A 12,334-nucleotide genomic window follows, 5' to 3' on the forward strand; every position below is an offset into this window, starting at 1 on the left:
TAGTGTTTATTATAAATCACAAACCACTATCTCCATTTTTGCTCAGTTTGATATAGAAAAATATTTGAAATTTAAAATACAAAAATCCAACAAAAACTAGAAATTTTTTTTTAAAGGATTTTTTTCCCTCAGCCAGTAAAAACTGGCTTGTAACTTTACTCTTTACTAATAGACATTGTCAAATTTGGCTACAAGATAATAACCGTCCAGAAATAAATAGTTATAATTATATTGAGATTATATTCCAAATTCTTTGGAATGCCAAAAGATTTTGAAGAAACTTTTTATGGGAGTCTGCTGCTTATGGGACTAAAATATAAATTTATAAGAGACTGATTTAAAAGAACAGAAAAGTAATAAAAGGCTGTATGTATTGGTCCACAGCTTGACACTTATGAAACATACTAGCTAGTATTACAATGCAGTCAAATTTGTCCATTAATGGTATTACTCTTGATACTTATTAAAATCTGTTCCAGGTATATATGTTGAAAATATTTTCTTTTGCATTCTTGCTGAAGATAGGTATAGTACTTTGGAGAATTGTACTAATCCCTTCAGTATGTTTGTATGTACATATATACACAAGTGTGTGTGTCTGGATCTGTAGCTCTACATGCGTTTTACATACAGCTATATACATACACACACACACAAATAGATACACTCGTGGTTGGGAACCTATTCATGTTTATATGTCATCACAAGCAAAGGTCTGGGAAACAAAAACACTGTGAGATGCTGTCAGATTCTTCTTCAATCATCTCTGGCTGCACTTGTTCCCCTTATTTGACCTTGATTATGTAGACAGTTTGATCTTGTCTAGATGAGTCTAAAGTGGACTCATCTAGACATCAGCAGCCGACGTGCCTCGAGCGGAACCCTTCTTATGCATTCTTTCTAATTCTTTCTGAGTCTCATCTTCCATCCTCCTGATGTCTCCATTGTCAGATCGATCCACTTGTCAATCCAACAAAAAAGCTGGCGATGAAAGTTTGCAAATATCCCTTTTTCCTGCTGCTGAATGAAGTTTTCTACTTTGCTCTGCAGTCCCCACCACTTGAATTTGATGGTCACCAGCTTATAGGCACACATCTGAGGACAGTCAGGGCTGTTTGCCAGCTCCTTCTTCCAGTTGGGTCCCACAGGGCCTCTCTTGGTCTTGACTGACTGGAATAACGCTGGGTCTTCATCAGCTTTGTAGTCTGCTAGTTCAACTTGACTTTGATCTGCAATATGTACGTGGACGATTTCAACAGTTTTCCGTATGTTTGTATCTAAACCATGTTCCCAAGTCTGGTTTGTGCCACGTTTCCATTTTTTTTTTTTTATTGTTGGGGATTCATTGAGGGTACAATAAGCCAGTTACACTGATTGCAATTGTTAGGTAAAGTCCCTCTTGCAATCATGTCTTGCCCTCATAAAGTGTGACACACACTAAGGCCCCACCCTCCTCCCTCCATCCCTCTTTCTGCTTCCCCCCCCATAACCTTAATTGTCATTAATTGTCCTCATATCAAGATTGAGTACATAGGATTCATGCTTCTCCATTTTTGTGATGCTTTACTAAGAATAATGTCTTCCACTTCCATCCAGGTTAATACGAAGGATGTAAAGTCTCCATTTTTTTTAATGGCTGAATAGTATTCCATGGTATACATATACCACAGCTTGTTAATCCATTCCTGGGTTGGTGGGCATTTAGGCTGTTTCCACATTTTGGCAATGGTAAATTGAGCTGCAATAAACAGTCTAGTACAAGTGTCCTTATGATAAAAGGATTTTTTTCCTTCTGGGTAGATGCCCAGTAATGGGATTGCAGGATCAAATGGGAGGTCTAGCTTGAGTGCTTTGAGGTTTCTCCATACTTCCTTCCAGAAAGGTTGTACTAGTTTGCAGTCCCACCAGCAGTGTAAAAGTGTTCCCTTCTCTCCACATCCACGCCAGCATCTGCAGTTTTGAGATTTTGTGATGTGGGCCATTCTCACTGGGGTTAGATGATATCTCAGGGTTGTTTTGATTTGCATTTCTCTAATATATAGAGATGATGAACATTTTTTCATGTGTTTGTTAGCCATTAGTCTGTCGTCTTTAGAGAAAGTTCTATTCATGTCTCTTGCCCATTGATATAAGGGATTGTTGGCTTTTTTCATGTGGATTACTTTGGGTTCTCTATAGATCCTGGTTATCAAGCTTTTGTCTGATTGAAAATATGCAAATATCCTTTCCCATTGTGCCACGTTTCCATTTTAATGAAGAAATCATCTTTCATATATTCATTCGTTACAATTGCTCTACAGTAGGGGTATGCATTCCAGACTTTGTCATGAAACACCAAGGAGCCCTCAGGAGCAATCATCCTCAGAATGCAGGAGCTTTGCTCTTTAGGTGATAAATTTTGTGTGTATGCTGCCCCTTTTCTCAGTCCTTCTCATAAGGTTCATTCTTTAACACTTCAATTCCTTCTCCAACACCAGTCTCATTCTTCTGCAGCAGTGTAAAGCTGCCCAACCCGATATCAATTTGGAAGGTTTACGAAGATGAAACCAAAAATATTTCTTAAGTGCTCCAAAAATAAATTTCTGTAGAAAGTGCAGAGAGGCTGTATTTCTCCTCTTGGCTTTCAATGATACTAACCCTAGAGTAGGATTAGTCTAGTAATACCAAAGTCCTTAAATATCTCCAAAACGTACTTTTCAACTCTGTCACATTCTTCTGAACGGAACATGGCAAAACCACACGGAATTCCGTAAATCAGCACCATCTTCCCCTAAACTCCTCACAGCTGCTGCCGCTACCACCAGCCCCGCCCCGGCCGTGCGGCTACCGCCTCCGATACTTAAGTATTTTTAAAACGTGAACCTTCAAAGACAAAAAACATGAAATCAAAAGTGATTTTGGTTTTAGTGGCTCTATGCTTTTTTTTTTTTTTTAAGCTCCTTAAAGACTGTTGCAGGATAAAAAGATCACTGGCTCCAAGTCCCTTTGAGATAATAAATGAGGAAATTAAAAAAGAAAACTCACACGTGCAAACAAGGTCAGGTAACCCCATTCCCCATCGTTCTCTCAAGGTAAAAAATATGAATGCTTTTAATAACAACTCAGAATCCATCTGTTATTGCCTACCTGCATCATCAGTGGAAGTTTAAAGTGAAGACCTGTTTTAGACTTTTATACTTGTGTATGTAGACATACAAACCCCTTATTAGATGACAATTGATTTCTAAAAAGTCCAGGTCGGGCAAGACACCATCAAAACCTTCCTACATTTTTGGATTGCTATTCAACTTGCTATCTTTTAGAAAAAACAGCTTTGATAGTGTTCATCTCAAATCTTATGCTTTACAAGTGTGATATACCATTAAAATGAAAAGATAAAGCAGTTCATGCAACGATTAATTTGACATGGCTTTCGTTGGGAAATGGATGACGACAGACAAAAGAGACCAACAGACAAAAAGGTAACGGAAACATACAACGAGAGAGAGAGAGAGAGAGAGAGAGAGAAAAGGAGAGAGAGAGCGAGGGAGAGAAAGAGGGAAAAGGAGAGAGGGAGGGAGAGAGAAAGAGGGAGAGAGAATGTTACTTTTAACAAATGGGAAAAAGCGCTGAACGCCCATCAGTCACGCCATAGTCAAAACTATTTATACCTTAAATAGGTTCTCTTTATCTTCCTCTTTTTTCTTTTTCCTTCTTTAAATAAAATCTCTCCCCACACCATCATCACTTTTACTCCTCCGCAGCCTGGCTTCGTCTTCAGACCCTTGGTCCCCAGACTTACAGGGCGGGAGCTCGCCTGGGTTGGCTTTCCCAGGCCCTTCCTGCTGCTCACCTCCTCTGCCAGGAGGGGCTTTTCCTCTGATGCCTCTGAAGCTGCGGGCGACCCACGTCCCCTCCGCCTTTTCCTGGACATGGTGTCAAGGTAACCTTTAGCCCGGTGGGGCATTTTCTTTTCTTTCCCCCCAGGCTTTGACTTTTTTTTTTATTATTAAATCATAGCTGTGTACATTGATATATTCATAGGGCATCATTCACTAGCTTCACAGACCGTATACCAAGTTTCACATATACCCTTGTAAGATGCACCGCTGGTGTAATCCCACCAATCCCCTTCCCTCTACCCACCTCCCCCCTCCCTCCCCTCCCTTTCCCCTTTCCCCCTATTCTTAGGTTGTAACTGGGTTATAGCTTTCATGTGAAAACCCTAAATTAGTTTCATAGTAGGGCTAAGTACATTGGGTACTTTTTCTTCCATTCTACAGATACTTTACTAAGAAGAATATGTTTTAGCTCCATCCATGTAAACATGAAATGCAGCCCAATTCATAATCGCTAACTCATGGAAGAAGCCCAAGTGCCCGTCGATCCACCAATGGATTAATAAATTGTGGTATATGTAACCATGGAATATTATGCAGCCTTAAAGAAAGGCTTTGACTTCTTAACCATCCTTTCTTTTTTGCGCTGCCATAGTCACTGTCATTGGTTTTCGGTGAGGAAACCTCCACCACCGCGGGGTCCCGGATCGCTGGCTGCTCCTCCAGCCTCGCGGTCCCCCTGCATCTCTCCCGGCTGAGAAGCTGCTCTGGGCGCCGCCTGCCCTTGCACATTTTCACGTCTTCTATTTCATCTTCCCTGTCCTCCGCTTCTTGGTCTTCACATCCTTTTCTTCTGAGTCCTCACTACTTCTTGTGAATTCTTTTCAGCTCGCCCCTTATTTTTGGCATCTCGGGGAGATGACTGAATTTTCTTAGTGGGAGGACCCGAATCTTCATAATCTTCATGTGCATCCCCAGGGTCTTCTTGAAACTGTGAATCAGCAACAACCTTCCGATTGCTGACTCAACGATCTTTATATTGCTGACAAGCGGAGATGAGACATGTTCCTGTTGAAACAGGATGGAGTAGAGAAGCCAAAGACCGGGACCCTGGGATCCTCACCCACCCCACCCCACCCCTGCGCTTGGCACCGCCCCACCCCCACCTCCCACTTCAGCAGTGGCCGCTGCCACCACCCCCGCTGCTGGCTCTTCAAATTCTGATGCTTCTTGGTTCAGGGACCCTGGATCAGATGAGCCACCAGCTCCCCCGTCTCTTCAAAATGGATTGAGATAATTTTTTATTATTGTTTCAGGAGTGCAATTTGTGCCCCCCCCTTTCCTTGTGAGATTGTCTGTGTATTTAGTAATTTATTTGTGATATGCCTAGAGTTTTTTTTTTCTTTTTTTGAGGAATTTATGAGTTTTAGATTCTCTGGTTGAAGTTTTAAAAATTGAATTTGGCTGGCTGGGTGTGGTGGTTCACACTTGTAATCCTAGCACTCCGGGAGGCAGAGGCAGGTGGATAGCCTGAGATCACAAGTTCGAGGCCAGCCTGAGCCAGAGCCAGACTCCCGTCTCTAAAAATAGCTGGGCATTGTCTTGGGAGCCTGTAGTCCCAGCTACTCTGTTGGCTGAGGCAAGAGAATCACTTCAGCCCAAGAGGTTGCTGTGTAGGCTATGATGTCACCACACTCAACCGAGGGGGGTGGAGGGGGGCGCGACAAAGTGAGACTCTGTCTCAAAAAAAAAAAAAAAAAAAGAAGAATTGAATTTGGAAAAAATTTTTACCATGATATTGTAGATTTTTTCCCCTGCCATATTCTCTCCTCTTCACACATGTGTTAAACGTTTTATTGTTATATATTTTCCAAGAGGTCTTTTAGGTTCTGGGTATTTATTTTTAAGTCTTCTTTGTTTTCATTTATATTGTTTCTATTGACTTCATAGTTTATGAATGAGTCTTCAAGCTCATTAGCCTTTATGTGTAAAGGCTTTATGTGTAAAGGCTTTATTATATAAATAATATGTCATGGCTTAGACTGACTCTTAATACTGATACATGTAACTCCTTTTTCTTATGGTAAAAATGTCTGTTAATAAAAATGTTTACTTTTCTACAATATATACACTAGCTTCAGAATTACAATATAAATGCTACCATGTTTATAATATGTTTCTTAATTTAATATTCTTTTGCAAACCTGTTTTATCTTTAGACTACACCCTCCTGGGGATGTACAGTTAAATTGTGTTTTAAAGTCATGATGTTACCAGAGAAAGAGGGTCTGGAGGCCTGTCACTGTGGGCCAATATGTAAAGAGGGAGACAGGTCCAGAAAACTTTGTCAGAAGGCCAGGATGGTAGAGAAAGTGAGAGTAGCCTCTCCAAGACAGTTCTGTTCTTCCATTTCCAAAATTACTGTTTTATACATAAAATTTCAGAGGAAAGACCACATCAACCCCTATTCCAAATAATAATCAGCATAACTCAGTGACCTATTACAACACTCCAGTTCAAAAAATCTCCTAAATCAATCTACCTAGACTACTCAAGATAGCCATTGTTAGGGTGGGAGCTAAATTTACAAAACTGTAAGAATGGCAGATGCACTGATGTGTGTGTGAGAGAGAGAGAAGGTCAGGCAGGACCCAAACCTACCGGACCAGCTGGGTCCCATCTGCCCTAGCCTGACAGACTCCATCTTATTCCCACTACATGTGCTTTCAATGGTGTAGTGATATCATCAACAGATTCACAATTGTATTCATTTTAAATTGCTTTAAATATTTAGAAATTAAATAAGTTTGTTTTATAACTATGAAGAATATTTATGTGATTTCAAAGTCAAACCTACAAAATGTTATATATACTGAGAAATCTAGTTTCTATCCTTCTCTCTTCCACCCTATTTGCTTTAGATAATAAATAAATATACATATACCTTTGCATTCTATTATCTACCATAGGAGAGAATATATAAATGTTCTTATACTCCCCCCTTTTAAGCAAAATAATAGCATATCATGCAACTTTCTCCTTTATTTTACAATCCTTTTAATTCAACAATAATTTCATACTGTATGAAAAATTCCATTCCTACCGATGTTTATTATTCTTTTTATAGATACCTACCACTCTCTGTGTGATGCACCATCGTTTATTCAACCAGTCCTATAATCAAACACCTGGGTTGTTTCCCTTATTATCTATTATAATTAAATAACAATGAATCACTTAAGCCTATGTATTTTCATGTTTTTCCAGTGTATCTCTGGAATCATTTCCTGGAAGTGAAGTTGTTGGGTCAAAAGGTAACTGCATGTGTATTTTTATTAGATATTGTCAAATTTCCCGTTAGAGGGGTTGTGACATTTTGCAGTTTCCCCAGCTCCAAATAAGAGGGCCTGTTTCCTGTAGCTTCAACAGCCAGCTGGATTTTCAAACTTTTGGAATTTTACCCATCTGAGGGGGAAGGAAAAATAAAAGGTTTCCTCTCTTGCCAATATCTTAGGGTTTTCATTTACATTGCAAAGAACAAATTGTAAACCACTTTGCATAGTGTCCCAGCCTCAAAATGTGTACAAGTAATCCTAGGAGCTCAGGAAAGCTAAGTTGATCAGCAACAGAACAGGCAGAGACCTTTTTAAAAAGTAATGCCAAAATGGGGGTTTGATTTACCATGTAATTTATGTCTAGTTCATATTTCTGTTCTGAACAAGCTTTTGGGTTTGAGGTTAAAGCAAAATAATTTGACTGTTTACTTGTGGTTAAACAAATGGGCACAAATACATATTTGGAAAAAATCCTTTTTGAAGGGGAAAAAGTCAGGCAATAGTTTCCAAAAATTATCATGTATTTGTATGACAAACTTTTGATTTAATGATATTGTAGAAATTCTTGGTTCTTGTCATAATAAAAGGTATATTTTTTCTAGTCAGAAGACTTAGGTCCTTGATGAGATGGCCAAAAAGCTCTGGCAGGCCTCTCTTTCTGTAGCATTCTAGTGACTGGGAATGGACATTCAGATCTTATTTCTGCTGTTTTATAGTTTGTTCTTCATCATTTTATTTTCAGTTTTCCTCAATCTTCTCACTCAAAGACTTTTGTGTTTTCGTTTTCCTTTTTTTAATCTATTGTTTTTTCCTCTTTCCCTCTTTTATTTTGTTCCTCCATCTTGTTCACAGATTTTCTTTAATGCATGTACCAAAGTCTCATCTTAGTCTATTTCTGCCCTGTGTCCCATCTTAGCATAAGAAACATCTTTTACCTGAGTCATGCTCTACACCTCCAAAAAGAGTCATTACCTTTTAAAAAAAGGACTCTGCCTGTTCTGTTGCTGATCAACTTAGCTTTCATGAGCTCCTAGGATTACTTGTACAAGGGTGCTAGGAAATCTCATTCCTTAGAAGATTTTGTGCCTACCTTCTGGATACATGATAACTCTTTGTATCTTTCCTTTTATTTCTTTGATCAAACATTTGTGGTGTATCTATTTGAGGCCCAACCTTGAACTAGGCAGCACAGGTAAATAAGGTAGAGCTCTTTCCCTGAAAGGGCTCACAATCTAGTATTTACTGATTTCAGTTGTCACTCGCGAGTATATGGGACACGGGGACATCTTGGCTGGTGACTGTCCTCTCTTACCACTCCTACATGGCTTCCTCCTTACCTTTTCACTCCATGTGCTATATTCCCAGGAATCATTTCTGACTCCTCCTTCCTCCATTCCCGACACTGTTCAGTGCCCCTCCAAATCATACTGAACTGTCCCCATTTTATCACCTTTCACCATGTTGTGTTGTAACTGTGTCCTCTAGACTAGAAGCTCCTAGAGGGCAGAAACTGGTCTCTATCATGAACCATAAGACTCCAGCAGCCAACACAGTATCAGCAATATAAGACAAACTGAAAAATTATTTTCCAAATTAATGGCTATTGTTCAAATATAAGTATATAATGTGTGCCATAAGTAAAAGATGTAAGTGAAAGAGTTGGGAAAAAAAAAAAATTCCACACCTTCCAGTACAATGGAATCAGCCAGGGTGCCACATGTCCAATATGCTCCTTGAAGTACATTCCAATGGTGGTTTGGCAGCAATTTTGCCAGTTCTAATCTCAAGCACCTTTGAAGTATGTTTTTAAACAACCATTATTGAAACTTGTTTAACTTCCCTACTTGTTTGATTGTATCCATGAAATACTAATGAATAATTTGTTCTGACATTTAGAAGCATGCACAATGGTTAGATAAGTCCTGTGAATGTTAATCAGTAATTCCTCATAGTTTAATCACAGTTGTACCTCACAAAAGACTTTAAGGTCAAAGTGAATTGCTAATATATTTGCTCAGATAAAGTCAAAACTTCACAAATTAAAGTCCTGAATGTGGGAGTGTGTGAGGGGTACAGGGGAGGAGAATTACTGTCTTATACCCCACTCCTGTTTATATAGAAAATACGTTTTAGTTTCTGCATATGTTTGTTGTATTTTTTTCAGAATGTATTTATATTTTATATTGTTTTTAAACGTAAATTTAATTTATTGTGTTTTTAATAATATTGGCAAACATTGTGAACAAAAGATACAATTTAATGGCTGAAGATTTTTGTAGCTTGTGATTGTACCAAGGAAGAACCGATTTTAATTTTAATGTATAATACTTTTGAAAAAAATCTTAAGTTTTAAAGCTATATGTCGATATAGCTTTAATTTATTATATGTTGATACCTCTAATTTATTATTCTTTTCTTTGTATTTTTAAAACTATGGTTTCTCCTGTCTTACCCATATTTTCTACACAAACTAAGTTTCAACTACAGCTATAGGTTAAGCTAATAAAAGAATATTCTAGAATTGAAAATAAAAGTCAATTTGATCTTTAAAATAAATTTATTGTAATTTTATCTTTTGACAGATGCTTCCATTGCTTTTTCAGACACCATGTCAATGAAAGTTGTCATCAGACTATTTTTTACATTGTGGTTCACCTCCCTCAGGAGATTTATGGTTACTTCTGAATTGTTAAACAATGAATCAAATTTTTCTGGAACAAAGGGGAGGGAGCACGGACAATGTTGAACTTCACTAGAGCCTTGTGCTTCCAGAAAATAGCTGTGCCTAAGGAATTTCATCAACTTTTTGTTTTCTAAAAACCTCCACCATTTTATGTTCTGCCAAACAGCTTGCCGAAAGAAATCACCCTTCTCCTTGTCACTTAGGTAACAGTCACTGTCCACTTTTCTCAGGACTCCTGAAAGACTTCCTTCTGTACCTGTGACAAGGCCAAACACCTCTTGCTTGAACCTGCTGACGAAGCCAGACACAATTTCACCTTTCACTAACTTCCCATTTTTTAAATCTCGTGAATGAATAGCTATTATTACAACTGTTTGTTCTTCTAAAATTAGCTAGATACAGAAATAAACGTTTTCTAACCATTTAAATAACGGAGTCCTCTGAGTGCAAAACAATTGTGCTGTCAAACTCCACATGTGTAACTTGTCTACTCTTCCCTATACAGACCTTAGGCGCAGAGGCACTCTAATGTTCTGATCTGGAGACGCTCCCTATGGCTGTAGCAGGAATAAGTCATCTCCTTGATTGTTTCATCCATTTGTCTTATATAGTACTGAGAATAGGTCCCTAATTGGCATGGGGAATTGCCAATTGATTGGGTGCCAGGGGGAGTTGCATTTTCTCTCATTCTCATTTTCTAGGCAAGTATTATAAAAATCAAAATTCTACCAGATTACAGAACCATCAGATAAGACTGTGGGGGATACGAACACTTTCTCTTTGGTTCATTTCTACTATAGAGATAGGGAATGCATGCAGTTACGCTTTTTTTAAAAAGCAATTTACATTGCTCAATTACAGTAAATTTACCTGCATACAAAATAAATGACTTTTATTATTTCTCAATACTACTTATTTACTGCATATCTCTCCATTTTCAGTAACACCCCAGTGACTTTGACTGAGCAGGGAAGCAGGGGAAGGAAGAGAACCAAGTGGGCTGATCATCCCGTAAGCACCAGGCCTGGCTTAGACATCTACATTCACTTAATCCCTTAAACAACAGAAGGGAGGTAGGTATTATTTCCATTTTAGGGATAAGAAATGGAGACTCATGGGTGTTAATAACCTACTCAGCAACACACACTGATAGTAACCTTAGAGTTTCATGTTTTCTCAGTATTTTATATGCATTCAGAGATAATTCTTTAGACATAATTAAACACTCTGGGAATTTAAAACTTCTTAAGACACACACACACCCCTATGCCTTCTACCCACATAGAGTTTATATTGGTAAAACCTGTTAGATACTACAAATGATATCGTATTGTTCCCAAATGGCAGATTTTTCCTCCAATCAAACTTAATGCACAAAATCTACTTTAAAAAATGGTTTTCACTGTTTTGATTATTTATTTCATGAACCAGAATTCAGATTAAGTAAATATAGAAATAAATGAGGAATTGGCTCAAAACAAAGATCTTTGATTGAAAACCCAAATCAAGTTTTAATTATTTGACCAGAAAGTATTGTCCAGCAGGAGAGCTCTGATACAAAACATCTAGAGGTGCTAACAAATAAAAACATGTTTGCTTTCAAAACTTTCATCTTTAGGACATTATAAAATATTTCTGGGGCCAACCATGAGAGAGAGCTCCCACTCTAATTGCCAACTCTGAGCAATTGTTAGGCTTCTTACTGTCTTCTTGGGCATCTTTCTGGACTTGATCCTGTAGGTCTGTCTCTGTCCTCCATTCTGTTCTCAAGTTTCATCTGTACTATTGAAGAGTCTGTTCCAGCCCTGTCAACATCCATTTAGTTGCATGTTCACTTTATCTATAACATTAACATTGTAATTGAATAATAATATACAGGAGAAAAATACGTCCTATATAATAGTGGAAATTATAGACTAACAAGCTTCAACTATTCAATAGAGGGCCCTCAGACTGAAAGTTAGAAGCTGTTTCCCAATATCAGCAAAATAAAGGTTTCCACTTTATTTATTTGAGGCCATAACTTTCCAAGCCACTTTACTGTATGCTTCATGTATGAGTCCTAGCATCAGAAAAACTAGATTTCAATGACCCCTGATTTTTCAGTCTGAAAATATGGGTTCAGTGTAACCATTAGTTTGTCCGACTTTAGATAAGGCATTTTACCTTCTATCACCCACTATTTTTAAGTTTCTTGTAAATTCTCATACACTTTTGGAGAAAAATGTTTTAGTGTACTTCAAATGCAGCCGTTGCAGCTTGGTGGTCTGCTACAGGGCAGAGTAATCATCGTAGATGGTTCATCAGCAAAAAAGAAGACCAGGTCTGAAACAGATGCCCATGCTTAAATAAGGCACAGCGTATACAAATTCCAATGGAATATTATGATTTCTTTTATCATTGAGAGAAATTAATTTTCTTAGGTATAAATAGTATATGAGATTGTGCAAAAGTAGTTTTTAAAAATATTTTTTTCTACCAGAAATGCAATATTCTGC

At 38.0% G+C, this 12,334-nt stretch overlaps 1 pseudogene; it reads right to left on the bottom strand.

The window, feature by feature from the left end:
• Positions 1 to 847: 847 nt before the first annotated feature.
• Positions 848 to 4,610, bottom strand: LOC128598356 (phosphatidylinositol transfer protein beta isoform-like; annotated as a pseudogene).
• Between the last annotated feature and the right edge of the window lie 7,724 nt (positions 4,611 to 12,334).

The sequence above is a fragment of the Nycticebus coucang genome, chromosome 11, assembly GCF_027406575.1.
Source record: "Nycticebus coucang isolate mNycCou1 chromosome 11, mNycCou1.pri, whole genome shotgun sequence".
NCBI classification, from domain to species: Eukaryota; Metazoa; Chordata; class Mammalia; order Primates; family Lorisidae; genus Nycticebus; species Nycticebus coucang.